General features: G+C 39.3%; 1 long non-coding RNA gene across 1 annotated transcript; it reads right to left on the bottom strand.

Annotated features, from left to right (window-relative positions):
- Positions 1 to 11,035: 11,035 nt before the first annotated feature.
- On the bottom strand, positions 11,036 to 14,425 carry LOC141379525 (uncharacterized). Its single transcript, XR_012396334.1, has 2 exons — positions 14,085 to 14,425; positions 11,036 to 13,323 (listed from the first exon to the last, which is right to left on the bottom strand). It is a non-coding gene; the product is annotated as an uncharacterized lncRNA (long non-coding RNA).
- Positions 14,426 to 16,609: the final 2,184 nt, after the last annotated feature.

Below are 16,609 nucleotides of genomic sequence, written 5' to 3' on the forward strand. Positions count from 1 at the left end.
TTACTGTCATCATGGTAAAGATAAAATAAATCAGTTATTAGTAATGAGTTATTAAAACTATTATGTTTAGAAATCGGTTGAAAAGATCTGCTCTCCGTTAAACAGAAATTGTGAAAAAAATAAACAGGAGGGCTAATAATTCTTACTTTAACTGGATATATATATATATATATATATATATATATATATATATATATATATATATATATATATATATATATATATATACATATATAATATTCTTGGACTATAACTGCAACTATTACTGTTTAGAAGTTTTTACTAGTATTATCATATGGGTCTAACAGAATCCTGAAAGCATTTAGAAATAGGGTGCAAAAATTTGGATCACAAAAACTTTTGTGCACAGATGTGCTTTTTTTTTTACAAACTGTCATCACTATTGGCCTGGCATTTTTTTGCAGATCCATTTGAAAATGGATTGCTTTGACAGCCCTGTTGTCTGTATGCAAACTTTCAAAAGAGGCAAAGGAAACACATTGTTTTTGTGTAAACATACTCGGAGATTAACATTTTAAGAACCCTTTATTTTTGCTTTTGTGCTCAACTGTGGATTGAGAACAATGGCACATTTAGTGATGTGATCTACATCTATTCAGGTCAAAATAATCAAGAATTTGGCCAGTTTTTGCGATCCACTATCATAGTTTCTGTTACATATTAAGTATTATATGATAAACATCATTAAATATTAAGTGCTGGACATACTAAACATATCAACGTAAGATCGCAATCCCAAAAAGAGTTGGGAGTGGAAATGTTTTTGAATAATCAGCTGACATCACACAAGTGAAAGAAAATAAGGGCTGTATTTCTTTTTTAAAATGTACTGTATGACGCATAAACCTGTAGAATTTAGGCAGCAAACAAGTAGCTGATGATCACAAAGTGCGTATAATCTAATAACAATACTGCTGCAGAAATGAAAGTAAATTAAAATGCAAAAATTTTATAAACAAATACATAAATATTTAAATTACATTAAGGATTCAATGACATTATAAGATCATTCAAAACTACCCAACAGAAAACACAACATCATAAGACATTAATATTAGGTTAGATTTAGATATTAGGTTAGATCAACATCTAAGGACAAAGTTATTTTGACGTCTGATTACGGCGCGAAATGGTGTTGATATTTGGTTGATTTTAGGTTGTGTTGGACAGTGACCAAAATCCAACGTCGAGCCAACCTCTTTGTAATGTGGCAATGCTGACAAAAGAGGTGCGGATCCAAATGCAGGTTTATTAACAAGAATAATCGAGCAAGCAACGGTCAACACAGGAGCAAACAGGTGCATAGAGAGAATCCAGAGTCATAGTCAAAATAACAGGTGAGTAGTTAGAAGGCAGGCAGCAGACAGGAATAAACACTAAATTAAAGCAACGGTCTATCAAGGCAAGACAAGGAAAACACATCACAATGTTTACATTGCAACTAAACAAGACTCAGCACTGATGTGTGAGTGTATGCGTGCTGTATATATAGTTCTTGTAATGAGTCCGTAACGATTCTCCGGCTGTGTGTGTCGGTGCAATCAGTGGAATCAGGAACAGGTGCGTGTGAGCGTTGCATGACTAGATCTTGTAGTTCATATAATGGTGGATTTGTAGTTCTATGGCGATCTGTGTGTTTACCAGCAATTAGATTGCTGGTGATTGTGACATTCTTAAACCAACGTCATACTGACGTCAAATGCTGTCATTAATTTGAAAAGTATGGCAACCAAAATGATCTGATAGATGTTATATTGCTAACGTCCACACAACATCAAGCTGTGACTTGATCATTAAATGTTTATTTTTTGTTTTTCTTTTAAGTTGCGTTGGAAATGCAACATCTGTCCGATGTTGGACATTGACGGCGGCCTGATGATGAGTTCGGACGTCGACCTGATTTTCATTTACAAACAAAATACAATGTCCCACGACGTTGTTCTAAAATGTCAATCTGACGTCATGTTGACATCCTGTGCCTGCTGGCAATACATTCATAGTTGTTTTCAACCCAAGCTCATTCTGGAAACGTAGCCCCGCGGATGTTTCTGGAGACCGCGATTTACCTGGCCAAAGGTACGTATGGCCGAGTTTAGTTTTTTCGAGCAAACGCTGCGGTGACTCCGCTCCTCCTCTTCGCGCTTGCCGGCTGCCGGCTCGCCTCCGTGTGGAGGGCTTTCCCGCTGCAACCAGTTTGTCCGCTTAGCTTGCAGCGTTACGTTGGCGGAGCGGAGGCCCGGAGGAGGAGGAGCCAGCCACGGGGACGTCCGGGATCAAGTCCGGGGAAGAGCGGTTCCAGAAATCAGGTAAAATGAAAAACAGAATCCAAAAAATAAGGGCGAGAACGCGGCGAGATCCGAAAACGCAGTCGAAAAACAAGGGCTTTTGCTTTTTTTTTTTGTGGACGGCTTTTGCAAACCGTCGCTTGGGTTTATGGAAGAAGGAGGAGGAAGAGGAAGGAGGCCGGCCGCCTGGTCGATCATTCAGTCGTTCAGCCAGTCAGTCAGACGGACGGTCGCTCCACAGCGGCCTCCGGCGGCTTTTCACACGAGAACAGCGTGGGTGCAAACGGCGCGCGCTCCCGAGAGGCATTCGAGACGCGAAAAAGCTCGCACAGCAACCTCTCGCGAAACAAAAAACAAAAACTGCTCGAATACGTACCTCCCGGGACGTATTTCGTGGTCTGCAGAAACGTCCGCGGGGCTACGTTTCCATAATGAGAACGGGTTGGTTGTTTTGCATACACTCAAAAAAAATAAAAAATCCCGCAATACCTGATTTGTTGCTTTACAATTACAATTCAATTGCGTACTTATTTTTTAAGCCCTTATTGTGTCACCAAGTCTTCTCCCCCTACCCACCCCCCCCCCCCAATTTTCCCATATATAATTGTGAGGATGGTACATTTAGCACCTTAAATGTAAAAAAAAAGAAAATAAATATGCATTATTTTTCACATGATTTCCTTGTAAAGTTTAAATAATTAATAATTAATAAAAACACCAATGGGTAAATTGGGTTTAATGTAAGAGCTTTGGAACATATAATCATATGAGAAGACTATATTGTGTTCTTGATTATATTTTCACAGTAGTATCATTAGTCAGACACCGTAAAGTGAGGTAGATTTGCCTACCATTTGCTTTAAAAGAACGTTGTTTGTTGGAATGTTTAGCATGTGCAGGCAATTTAACGAAACAGACTGGAGGCCCCACATTATTACAGTGAAGGGTGGGGGTTCAACACATCTAACATGAAATACCCCTGTGAAAGTCTGTGGCCTTAAGCGTAATACCTTTAATGTGACCAAAATCTTTTATTGTATCCAAACGGTTCACACGGAGGCTCCTGTGATTACGTTCAGCCGAACCGTTGACAGGATGAGAAGAGATAAGGTCCGATTTGGCACAGTCTTCCATCACAGGCGCCTCGGCGGCCGACGTGCGGATCCCACATCAAAGTCTGAGTGGAAAAAGTCTTGCGGGGATGACCTGTTATTGCAAACAACTAATAAAGACAGAAGACAGACAAAAAAAAAAAGAAACGAAGGGGGAATTGATTGTACGCTTATATACATGGCCGGCCCAGGTTTGTGAGCTAATTACACCCTATATGTCTCAGTGGGCATTATATGTGTATGTTTTCATTTACAACACAAGAGACCTCCAAGGCCTGGACAAAAAATCCCATTTAATAGTTACCTGTCAAGCGTAATTAACTGTGCTTTTCTCATCCCATGCTTTTTCATGGTGCCTGCAGCGAGACGTTCCTTTCGAGTTGTGTCTGTCTCAGCGCCTTTGCCACCCAAAAGCTCGGAGACGGCTTTAATTGCAACACGGCGACCACAAGAAACGCACAAAAAAATCCTCATAAAAGTATAGAAAAGCTGGCCGCGTTCCCAATGAGGGCAGCAAATCATGGAGTAATTACAGGTAAGCGACCTCTCCATCTCAGACGGCTCTACGGGGAGGGAGATTTCTCAATATTTTATGTACGGTCACAGCTCGTGTTGTGCTTATTGTTTGAGGCTTGGCTGCGGGCCCACAGGCGGTGCCCTGTTCTCTGGAAGAGATAGAAGTTCGCCAGCGAGTAATATTGGCAAGGCTGGCCACATTCATTATTCAATTAATTTAACCGCTTTATTCGCTCTGTTCTAATTTGTTTCTCAACCATTTGCACAAGGGAAGAAATTATTACTCTGTATTTTTGCCTTTTGCAATACATATATGCTCTTAAATCTTCTCTGTGAATGAGATTTTCATTCTGAAAACGTAGCCCTATATACATTTCTGGAAATCACTAATTATCAAACCAGAGGTAGGTATGTCTGCATTTCGACTTTAAAGAGCCCATATTATACATGAAATAGGGTCATATCTTGGTTGTAAGGGTCTCCAACAACAGTCTAATATGCATGCAAGGTCAAAAAACACTTTCATGGTCTTATAATCTGCATTTATTTTTACCTAATTATCCCAGCGACTCCCGTATGAATCGTCCAGTGATTCATTCGTTCCCAAACCCCTCCTTAGCGCAAAGCTAATCTGCTCTGATTGGACCAATGACAGTCTGCTGCGATTGGTCGACTGCCTTCAGTCAGAGAGTGAAATGCCCAACAGCTAATCAGCAATATAAAAGTAATCACAGTTCATACACACTCTATAGTATAGGCGTGGATTTTAGCTGTCAGTGGGTCAATGTAAATACAGACCATGGACTTGAAAATACAGACGACTGACTATTTTATTGAGCAAAAACTGTCGAGGAGATCTCCTAGCTTGTCTCACTCTGCTCTTTTCACAGACACACACACACATATTGCCCTCGTCCTTGCGCGGGCGCACACACACACAAAAACACACACACACACCTCCGGACGACAACGCGCACACACACACACACAAACACACACACATACCTCCGGACGACAGCGCACGCACGCACACACGCACGCACACACTACCCTCGTCCACGGAGCTCCGTAAACAAAGCAGCACGCGTCGCGTTTTTAACGTGGCTTTGCACGCAATAAGAGAATATAGCGAGTTAACCTGACACAGTACACGCGGTTACAAGTAACAAGTCACAACTAAATACATTTGCAAGCTAGAGTAAACGAGGCAACAACTTTAATCGCACGTACTTACACTTGAGAAATGGAGGAAGAAACCCATCCTGACTTCCATCAGTAAGTTACTCTTTACTGATCCTTCCTTTAACAAACGCCGATGAAGTATTCTTTGTAGCATGTAGTTTCCAGAAGTTTCCTGTAGTTTCCAACTGATTGGTTATAATGCTGAGGTTTCATCTTTGGGTAGAGACTCAATATATCCATCTGCAGTGTGACTTCAATCGACCGGCATGTTTGTGTGTGTGTGTGTGTGTCTGGGTTTCTATGTCAGAGGGCGGGGCCGCAGGTTTGAAATCTCCCGGGTTTGCGCATGCACGTGAATAACTTGGTTTCGTTCGTACGTCATGGCGAAACACCTAATGACTCGGTATCAAGGCGACTCGTTTGAAGCACTAGGAGTCGACTCTTTTTTTAGATGAATCAACCGTTTTAAACACTGTACTCTTACAGATTTAAGCCTAAGCTGGATACTTCACTTCACTTAGAGCTGTGTTACACACTACATGGAGGGGAATTTTCAAAAACCCATAATATGGGCTCTTTAAAACGAATGCTACCAGGCGGTATGACAATGTTCCTTTTTAGGCTTACCAGCTGACGGCTTACCTCTGTGTGGACGGCTTTTCCGCTGTTACCAGTTGTCCAGTGGCTCATCATGTAAGTACACAGGCTTGTGACCTGGAGCGGAGTTGACTACGATGGCGGGATTCGAGTGTGGCAAAGAATAGTTGCAGAAAGCAGGTAAGACAAAAACAAAGGCCAAAAAATTGAATGAGCAAGTAAAAAACATGGTGAGTATGTGATAAGATCTGAAAGTGTGGTAAAAATCAGGCTGCCGTGAGGGCTTTTCTTTTTTTCTGGATGGGTTTGGAAAGCACTGTCGGTTGGGTTTATGGAAGTCAGGGGCGGACTGGCCATCTGGCAATTCTGGCAAATGCCAGAAGGGCCGGACCATTTTTTAAATGTGGGCCAGTATGCTATTTTTTAAATGACTTTTTTTTAATATATATTGTTTTTACATGTTTTTCTCTTGCAAGATGTGAATATGATGATGATGATGATAGTAATAACAATAATAATAATAAATGTTAAGCGTTGGCCCAATCGGCAATGGTTGACTGGTTTTGAGATGGGCAGACCCAATCAGAGGTTACATGGACGTAATCAAAATCTGGCAAGAATGTCAAACAAACAGTAAGTGCAACACAAGCTAATTGTCAGGGATGGACCGTTAAAAAAAAAAAGAAAAGGCGGTGCCGAAAACCCCAGAAAACGCAAAAAATTGCTCTAAAATCAGACGCTGTCAAATGCATAACATTAACTGAAATAGACTGGAAAGGACACTGTTGACAGCAAGAAGGTCGATGGTTCGTACCTCAGCTGGTTAGCTGGTGTTTCTGTGTGGAGTTTGCATGTTCGCATGGGTTTCCTCCCGGTTTCCCTCACAAGTCCAAACACATGTGCTATAGGTGAATTGGGTAGGCCTAATTGGCCATAGTGCATTTCAAGAGTTCACACTTAGCTGATGATTGATAGTAAAGCTAGTTTGGCGTGCAATCCCGGGAGAGAGCCCTGAGCTTATAAGATCCTCGAGCCCTGAGCTCCCTCCCGTTGCAAGGCTTGAGGGGAGTTTGAGCTCAGGTAGATCTCGATGACTCCCCTTCTTGCTTGTTGTAGCTAAGTGTCGGATATGGATGCTGAAAGGTGTACTCAGAGTTTAGCTAATGTATTTTGGATTAATTGTTTAGACTGCTTGTTTTTGAACTGTGGGAGGAAACCGGAGGACCCGGGGAAAACCCACGCGACCACGGGGAGAACGAGCAAACTGCGCACAGAAATGCCATCTGGTTTGGAAAGGAATTAAACCAGGGGCATTCTTGCTGTGAGGCAACAGCGCTAATCGCTGGCCACCGTGACGCCCGTTTGAAAGGAGGGAAAGTAGGGTTGGGTGGGGGGGGGTTCTTCAAGACGAAGATATTGAGATGAGAAAACTCTGGTTATTTATAGTGAGTTAAGGATCGTCTGATAGGATAATCAGTCATTAGCTAAAGTTGGAACAGCTGTGAACAATCATAAGCACGTGATCCTCTCGAAATTTGTTTATGAATAAAATTCATGTATGTGAATGTGTGTATAGGGGTTTCCCAATGATGGGTTGCAGCTTGGAGGACATCAGCTGCGTAAAATATGGTACTGCTTACATCATGTCACCATCTGTACAACAATATAAGTAGTGAGTGTGCGTGTCTGTGGATGGGGCTGTGTCGGTGTGGTAATGTGGGCTGGTGTGGCTACAGTGCCAGGGCTGATTTTTAGTCCCAGTCCGCCCCTAATGGAAGTGGTTGTGCGCTGGTCAATTGGTGCTTTTGAAAACACTATTGGTTGCAAATGGCTGCAATATAACAGAGAGAAAAATTGAAGGGGATCTGAACCCACTGTATATTACTGTATTTACTTAATTCTGTACTTTACCCTACCCAGGCACTCAATCAATCAGATTTATTTTTATATAATTTTTTGACTTCCATTCCCACAGCATATTCTTTTTTTGTGTGTTAAAGGTGCGAGACGCAGTATAGTGGACAGTATGTTTCCCCAAGAAGGTGACATTGTTGAAAGAAAGTGGATGTTCTTCTGACTCCACACCCTCAGCCATTCCTCTGTAGGACATCTCTGCCTACAGGGCTCGGCGAGAGGCAGCACGGTGTGTGGGAAAGCGTCCCTCCTTCAGATGCCTCACAGCTATTTCCACAGTTTGCATAATAACCGGCTACATGGGCTTCTTTCTAGAAAGAGTTTCCTGGTAAGTGGAGCAGCGGAGCTTTCTCTGGAGACACACGGAGATTCCAGCAGGAGTGGGGGGAAATCGCAAAGTTACGCTATAAAAAGAACAAAACAGTGAAGTCTTGCTGTTTTAATGATAATTTCGGTAACTTTTCAAAAGGAGGCTCGCAACAACCGAGCAACAATGAGCAAGGGACTGATATGTGAAAGTAGAATTATTTAATTAGCCCCTATGAGTAATATTTTTGTGTGTGTGTGTGTGTGTGTTTTCTTTTGTGCTGGCCTCTTTTGAGGAGAAACTCTTCTTGGTTGAAATAATTCATTATTTTTCTTTAACTTTTATTTGTGTTGTCGTTCTCCAAAGCAATGTCTGCTAGTCCTGGTTTGAAACATGAAGGGTTTTTTGTGTTTCGTGGAATGTGTTCAACCTGCTCTCACTTGACGATTGTGGTTTTGCCAACAACTTTGGTAAACTTAAAAAATAAATCCGCAATACAAGTAATACAAAAATAAAACATATTGTTAATAAAACGTTGAAGATTCCAGGGGCGTCATGTACTTTCCCAATACACAATTAACCTGCACATTATGAATTGTGGTTGATTACCAGTCCTGTGAAACATAGAACTTAAGAAATTAACCATTCATTCATTGTCCTTCCATTTAGTCCCTTATGTATCAGGGGTCACCACAGCGGAATGAACCGCAAACTATTCTGCCATATATTTTACACAGCGGATGCCCTTCTAGCCACAACCCAGTACTGGGAAACACCCAAACACACTCTCATTAACACACAAATTCATTCATTCATTTTCTTGTCGGCTTAGTCTCTTTATTAATCCGGGCTCGCCACAACGGAATGAACCGCCAACTTATCCAGCAAGTTTTTATGCAGCGGATGCCCTTCCAGCCGCAACCAATCTCTGGGAAACATCCACACACACACTCATACACTACAGACAATTTAGCCTAGCCAGTTCACCTGTACCGCATGTCTTTGGACTGTGGGGGAAACCAGAGCACCCGGAGGAAACCCACGCGAAGGCAGGGAGAACATGCAAACTCCACACAGAAACGCCAACTGAGCCAAGGTTTGAACCAGCGAGCTTCTTGCTGTGAGGCGACAGGACTACCTACTGCTTCACTGCCTCGCCACACAAATTCATACATGGCCATTCAATTTAGTTTATTCAATTTACCTGTACCGCATGTCTTTGGACTGTGGGGGAAACCGGAGCACCCAGAGGAAACCAACGGCAACATGATAAGATGCATACTGCACACAGAAATGCCAACTGACCCAGTCGGGACTAGAACAAGCAACCTTCTTGCTGTGAGACGACAGTGCTAACCACTGAGCCACCCTGTCGCCCATTAGAAAAACAGATGATCAATTATAAAAGACAATCATTTGAAGTAGGGATGTCCAGATCTGATCACGTGATCGGAAATCGGGCATGATCGGACTGTTTTAGGATTCAAATATATACAGTTAAAGTCCAAATTATTATTTCTGTTTAATGGAGAGCAGATTTTTTCAACACATTTCTAAACATAATAGTTTTAATAATTAATTTCTAATAACTGATTTATTTTATCTTTGCCATGATGACAGCAAATAATATTTGACTAGATATTTTTCAAGACACTTCTATACAGCTTAAAGTGACATTTAAAGACTTAACTAGGTTAATTAGGTTAACTAGGCAGGTTAGAGTAATTAGGCAAGTTATTGTATTATGATGGTTTGTTCTGTAGACTGTCGAGAAAAAATATAGCTTAAAGGGGCTAATAATTTTGACCAGAAAATGTTTTATTATTATTATTATTATTATTATTATTATTATTAAACTGCTTTTATTCTAGCCGAAATAAAATAAATAATCTGTCATTTTCATAATCAGTCGTTTTTGTTAATATTATATTAATCCAAACCATTAAAAAAAACATCTGAAACATATACTAATACATTAGGCTGTGACATTTATTTATTTATTTATTTATTTATTTTTGTATGTTATCTATGCATTTGTTCATTAATATATTTTTTGTAATTTGCACTTTCGTTCCTTTAATTAAAGGTATTTGTCTAAATGTACTGTACAAGTGAATTAAACTTACACTGTAAAAAATGTTGGGTTCCTCACAATAGATTTGTGTTAGGACAACATGAACAAATATAGGTAACTTACCTATAAATTGATACCTTTACAAATTAAAGTGGATTGAACATAAAACAATCAATTTGTCCCAAAAAAACCTTAATAAATGTTTAGTTTCAATGCATTTTAAATAAGTACAGTAGTTTAAACATACAACAAACATCGATTTATTTTATTAAGTGTATTGTAGTAAGAATCAATGCAAAATTTACAAAATAATTTTAAAAATAACTAAATTATTACCTGTCAAATTTACACTGCAGTATTACCACAATTTTAGCTAGATTCAAGTCAGAAAATGGGGAATGCAAATTATTCATTCATAAATTTTCTTTTTGGCTCAGTCCCTTTATTAATCGCCACAGCGGAATAAACCACCAACTTATCCAGCACATTTTTACGCAGCGTATGCCTTTCCAGCTGCAACCCATCTCTGGGAAAGGAATTTATCAGTCAAAGAGGTGCTACACTCAAAATACATGTTTTTGCTGCTTGTTCAAACTACTTAATTAAGATGAGCTGAAACAACACAATTCTTGAGTGTTTTTGGAGAGACAGCTTAATTGTTTTATGTTCAATCAACTCAAAATTGTACAAACAGTAAGTTAACTTAATTGATTTGTACCAGAATGACATGAAGGGACTGCGAGGAACCCAGCACTTTTTACTGGTTAAATTTTTTTACACAACACTCTCAGCTGAGGATTCCTGGTGAAATGTCTCTCACTTTTAACATAGTTTAGTTTAAAATACCAACAATGCTAGTGGAGTTACGCAAACCACAAAATTAGCAAAAAGGGAAACATTTAGCCAGAAAATCCGATCACAGACTCAAAGGTCAAAGGGTGAAATCCTGAGTCTATTTACACATCCATTATCTCTGAGGAAGTGTTTAAGAGCTGCCAGTCAGTCAAAGGTCAAGTGCACAGACGTCTAACACTCACTCCAGACTTTTAATAGCAGGGGAAAAGAATAAGTTACTGTATGACAAAATTAGAAACAAATTACTCACTTCTTCATAATTATATGTATTTATATTATGCAGCAATTAAGCATTTTCTTTATCAAGCTATAATCAACAGCACAAGTATCACAGTAACGCAACATTTGAGTGTGTTCCTGTTGAACAAGATCTAACTAGAGATACCTGTATTCACGCGAAAGCAGTCATCGCCAATTCTATGTCCAAACACTGATCTGAAATCATATTTTCTTAAATGAATCATGCAATTTCCATATTTTTATGTTAGGTATTAGTCAGCAACTTGCTTTTAAAAAGATTACTAGTTTTCTCCACTGTAAACAGCTATTAGTCACTTTACTGAAAAAAGTGAGTACCATTGTGGAGGATAGTAGCATCTGTGTGCAAGTCCAATATGAACTAAGGATAGCTGATGTTGTGCTGCATCTTCTTTTGTTTAAAGGTAACTGTGTAGTTACTAATGCAGTGAAAATCTGTTTGCTAATTGTACATTACAAATGAACAAATGAGTGCATTGAATGACTTTACGTTTTTGCGAGCTAAAGGTGTGTTGCAAACAATTTATTTGTGTTGAATTTAAACAAACAAATTAAGTTTCATAATGTTCAACTTAATTTGCTTGTTTAAATTCAGCCCAAATAAATTGCTTACAACCACTCAACATAAAAAATTGAGTAAATCCAATGAATCATCTTTGAATATTTTTTTTCAGTGTAGGTTTTTTGTGAACTGAGCATTGTATCAGTTGATGAAATAGGGTTATTTTCTGTAAATTTAAACAGTCCTATAAAACTTCCGTATTTTTACAGTAAATTTCTGGCAACCACTGCCGGTATTTTTCTGTAAATTTAACTTAAAATTTATAATGTAATGTAAATTAAATTTTTTTTAACAGTGTAAATAAATTTAAGCTAAATTATAAGTGTTGTGTTGATTAAACTAAACAACATTACATTAGTTTAATGTAACTTAAGTTCACTCAAATAAATATTCTTTCTTTAAGGTAACTTAACTCTGTTACGTGGAACCTGTTGACATAAAAAAGTTAATTAAAGCCAACATATTTTTTTGAGTGTAAATCTGTTGGCTTAAAAGTTTATTTAAAAAAAAAACGTGAGCTGTTAAGTTGACTTAATTAAGTTTTTAGAATTCTGCATATAGTTTATTTATTTCATAATTTTAAGGCAACAGGTTTACTCACTTTTTTCAACTAATCCCTTTACCATACACCTGGCGCAATAAAGCGAAAGACATGTTTGGCGCAATTTGTTGCTATTTTCAGACCAGCGCAACTCTAATTTTCACATTATGCACCATGTTGTTTAAATAGCAAATCCATTTGCGTCACGGATGGTTGTTTGATCACTCGTTGTTATTATTATTCATTCATTCTTTCGCTGGAAATTAGAATTGAATTTAGAAATAGTTTTGAAACAAATCTTTGCCCAACCAGTCCACATGTGTTTTGTGGACTTGGAGAAGGCATTTGATCATGTCAAAATCTTGATCATGTCACATAATGCCTTGGGGCATTATGTGGAAGGTGCTTGGGAAGTATGGGGTCAGAGGCGCTCTGTTAAGGGTCGTCCCGTCCCTGTATGACCAGAGTAGGAGTCTGGTTTGCATTGTAAGCAATAAGTCAGACTTGTTTCCAGTGGATATTGGACTCAGGTAGTGATGCCCCTTGTCACCAATTCTGTTCATACGTTTTATGGACAGAATTTCAAGGTGCAGCTTTTGGCTGGAGGGGGTCCTGTTTGGGGACCACAAGATTTCATCTCTGTTATTCGCAGACGATGTTGTTCTGTTAGCATCATCGAACATGGACCTTCAGCATGCACTGGGGCTGTTTGCTGCCGAGTGTGACGTTGCTGAGATGAGAATCAGCGTCTCCAAGTCCAAGGCCATGGTGGCAGTGTGCACTCTTATGGATAGGGTGAGGAGCTCCGACACCCGGGAGGAGCTCGGAGTAGAGCCGCTGCTCCTCCACATCAATAGAAGTCAGCTGAGGTGGCTCAGGCATCTGTTTCGGATGCCTCCTGGACGCACACCTAGGGAGGTGTTCCAGGCATGTCCCACCAGAAAGAGGCCTCGGGGAAGACTCAGGACACGCTGGAGGGACTATGTCTCTTGGCTGGCCTGGGAAACCCTCGGGATCCCTCCCTAGGAACTGGAGGAAGTGTCTGGGAAGAGGGAAGTCTGGGGTTCTCTCCTAAGACTGCTGCCCTCGCAACCCGGCCCTGGAATAGTGCAGAAAATGAATGAATGAATAAATTAATGAATGAATGAATACTAGTTAAGTCAATTGAAGTCAATGTGAATTAAACCATCTTCATTTTTGGTAAAACTTTAGAATAACGGTCCATTAGTTAATGTATATGTTAACATTAAGTATCAATAAGCTTTAAAAGCAACATTTACTAATGCATTAATAACGTTTTCAGTTGTGCTTAGTTTATGCACTGTGAGTTAACATGAACTAATGTTAACAAAGCTGAATAAATAATGTAATAAATGTTTTACTAATTGTTTGTTCATATTGGTGATTGGTGATGACACGGAGACAGACGGGATCCAAATGCAAGAAGTTTAATTGTAAAAAGTAAACAAATCCAAAACTCCAGGCTAAATCGTAGTCAAAAATCATGCAGGTTCAAAGTAACAAACAGAGTGTTTTGGCTCAGTCTTCCAAAATCCGTAGTCAAAAATAACAGGCTCAAAGGTCATAACAAAAGGCAACTCAAACAGTGAGAAAACGCTTGGTGAGGCAGCAGGTACTGGGAATACTTCGCACGAAAGCTGCGTCCCAAATGGCACACTATACACTATGCACTCATGCACTATGTACTTACACACTCAACAGGATAGTATATGTATGTAGTGTCGTCCCAAATGGCACACTAATGTTTGTTTTTCCTGAGCGGAAATTCGAACCGTTTCCCTGATGACGTTTGAGGGTTGCCAAATCAGTGAAATAAACAACTGAATTATCAAATAATACCTGTGAGTATAACCGCATTTACCATCGGGAGGCGCTATAATCACTCTCGTAGGAGAATTTTGCTTTCACCATCCAAAACAAATAAAGTTATCCAACATGTGCGTCCGATAGCTCCGCCCCTTCCGCTACGTGAGCAAACCTGTGGTCGTTGAATGTGTGAAGTGTCCATCATTACACACTTCATTTTAGCGGCTGAATGAGTGCATCATCCGGGTAATTAAAGTGCACTTATTATTTTTAGGGTTTCCAGTGTGAAAACACTACTTACACTATTTACACGATTTGGGACGTAGCTTGATTGTTTGCTGTGGCCAGGTTAATATGGCCACCAAACAGGAAGTAACCAACGAAGAATTGTCAGAATTCAGAATTCTGGTGAGGGTTCCCTCTGCTGGTTGGATGTCCTGTTAGTTACACTAACATAAACTAATTATTATTATAAAGTCTTACCTCATTTTTTGAAATATGAGTCAAACACCAGGGCCTTTTAGCTTTTTATTCAGTTATTCAGCAAAAATAAAAGTTATTCATAATATGTATGATAATTTATTGTTTCTGAATCATGTACAGTGTAATTAAGTCAGAAAAATGTCAGGAAAAAACAAACAAATGTCAGAAAAACTCAAGTTTAAAATTATTTTTACAGTAAAAAAATCAAATACAGCCATTTTTTCCAACATGTGTAATGATCTTGATTAATTCTGAACAATATGTTTATATAACATCAAATACTCTGCTTCTCTTAATTGAGTTACTCAAATCTGTTGATTTTACTCAGCATTTAAGGCATGCTATAATTTAAATGACCTAAAAATGAACATTAATCCCTAACTTTATTTGTTTCAGCGTATAATTCAAATAATTACAGTAGCCAGTTACTTTACATCATAAATAATCTCATCCAACTCTGGTGTTAGTTGAAGCGACAGACCTGTGCGCTGTCCGTTCGCCCACCAAACAGTTTTTAATTGATTGTGTGAGAGTTTAAGTAACCATAGCTGACCATGATGAATGCAGCAGGCTTCATATAATTATAGTCTTAGTTATCATTGTCACTGGTAGCTTACATCACACTGTCAAAATCTATTTTCCAGGTGATTAATAGCTATAGTTGTGGGAATACATTAGGAACGTTTAGGCTAATGAGAGAGCAGGGGTCTGCGTTTGAGGAGAGCTTCATGCTCACTAATAGCAGAAACGCAGATTTACTTAAGCTGTTCACTTTTACAAGTCTGTCGAGCGGGTTCTGCTGACGCGGTGGTTGAGGTTCGCCCTCACTCAGCATTTACAAATCATGCATTAGCTTTTAGGAACGCAGGCAATATTTGTACACTCACAAAATCACGCTTGCTGTTTGTTGATAAGCTTAAAAACACATTTGTTGAGTTTTTTTGTGACAGCTGAATTGTTTTATGTTTACTCCACTTAAATTTGTAAAAACTAATGAGTTAACTTGATTCCTGTTGTCCCAACACGAATAGATTGTGTGGAACCCTGCAATTTTTAGTGTTGAAGTCCATGACTGGAACCAAATGCTGGTACAATGTGCAATATATATGACAAATAGTCATGACAACAAATGTTTTTATGTTAATTTAAGTGAAGTTTTTAAACTAATTTCGAGAGGAGCACGCGATATAATTGACTGCAGCTGGCCGCCTATCTACACTCATTAGTTAGCCAATCAGATCTATCCTAACTTACTATAAATAGCCTAGCTAGATATTACTCCCTTATCTTCCGAAGAAACCCCCCATCCACCCCCTTTCTCCTCCTTTAAAAAGGGGAGCTCTCGAGAACCACCTGATCTCGTACTCCCCTCACATGCTCTATGGACCTGGCGGGAGCCCTGGGCTCAACTATCTCCGAGCTCAGGGTTCTCTCCCAGGACAGCATACCAAACCTGCTAACAGTTGTCAAGCAATATCTAAGTGCGAACTCTTGAAGGATTCTTTGTAAAAACTCCTGGTTGCCTTAAAATTTTAAGCTGAACCAAATAACTCTTATGAGTCCATTAAACTTATATTATGTTAAACTGACTTAAAACAGCTTGCGTAACTTATAAAATTAAGTCCAAACATGATAAGTGTAACTAATTTCTAGAGGAACATGTGATGTAATTGATCGTGGCTGGTCTCTAATGTGTAATCATTAGAGCGGATCATTTCAAACTCACTGTAAATAGCCCTTTACTCTCACATCTTCATTTTTTGAAGAATCCCCCCATCCACCCCATCTCCACCTTTCCTTCTTCACTGATCTCGTACGCCCTAACATGCTCATTGACCAGGCGGGAGCCCTGGGCTCAATTGTCTCCGAGCTCTGAGTTCTCTCCCGGGACAGCATGCCAAAGCTGCTATGATTGTCAAGCGATATCTAAGTGTGAACTCTTGAAACGTAGTTTAAGAAGTTACAATGATCTAAAATCATACGCTGTCAAGACAGAATTGATCATATAAATGTTTACAGTGCAGAAACAGAGCTCATTTTACAACTCTTCTAGAGTTAAATAATGGTACATTGTT

The sequence above is a fragment of the Danio rerio genome, chromosome 20, assembly GCF_049306965.1.
Source record: "Danio rerio strain Tuebingen ecotype United States chromosome 20, GRCz12tu, whole genome shotgun sequence".
NCBI lineage: Eukaryota > Metazoa > Chordata > Actinopteri > Cypriniformes > Danionidae > Danio > Danio rerio.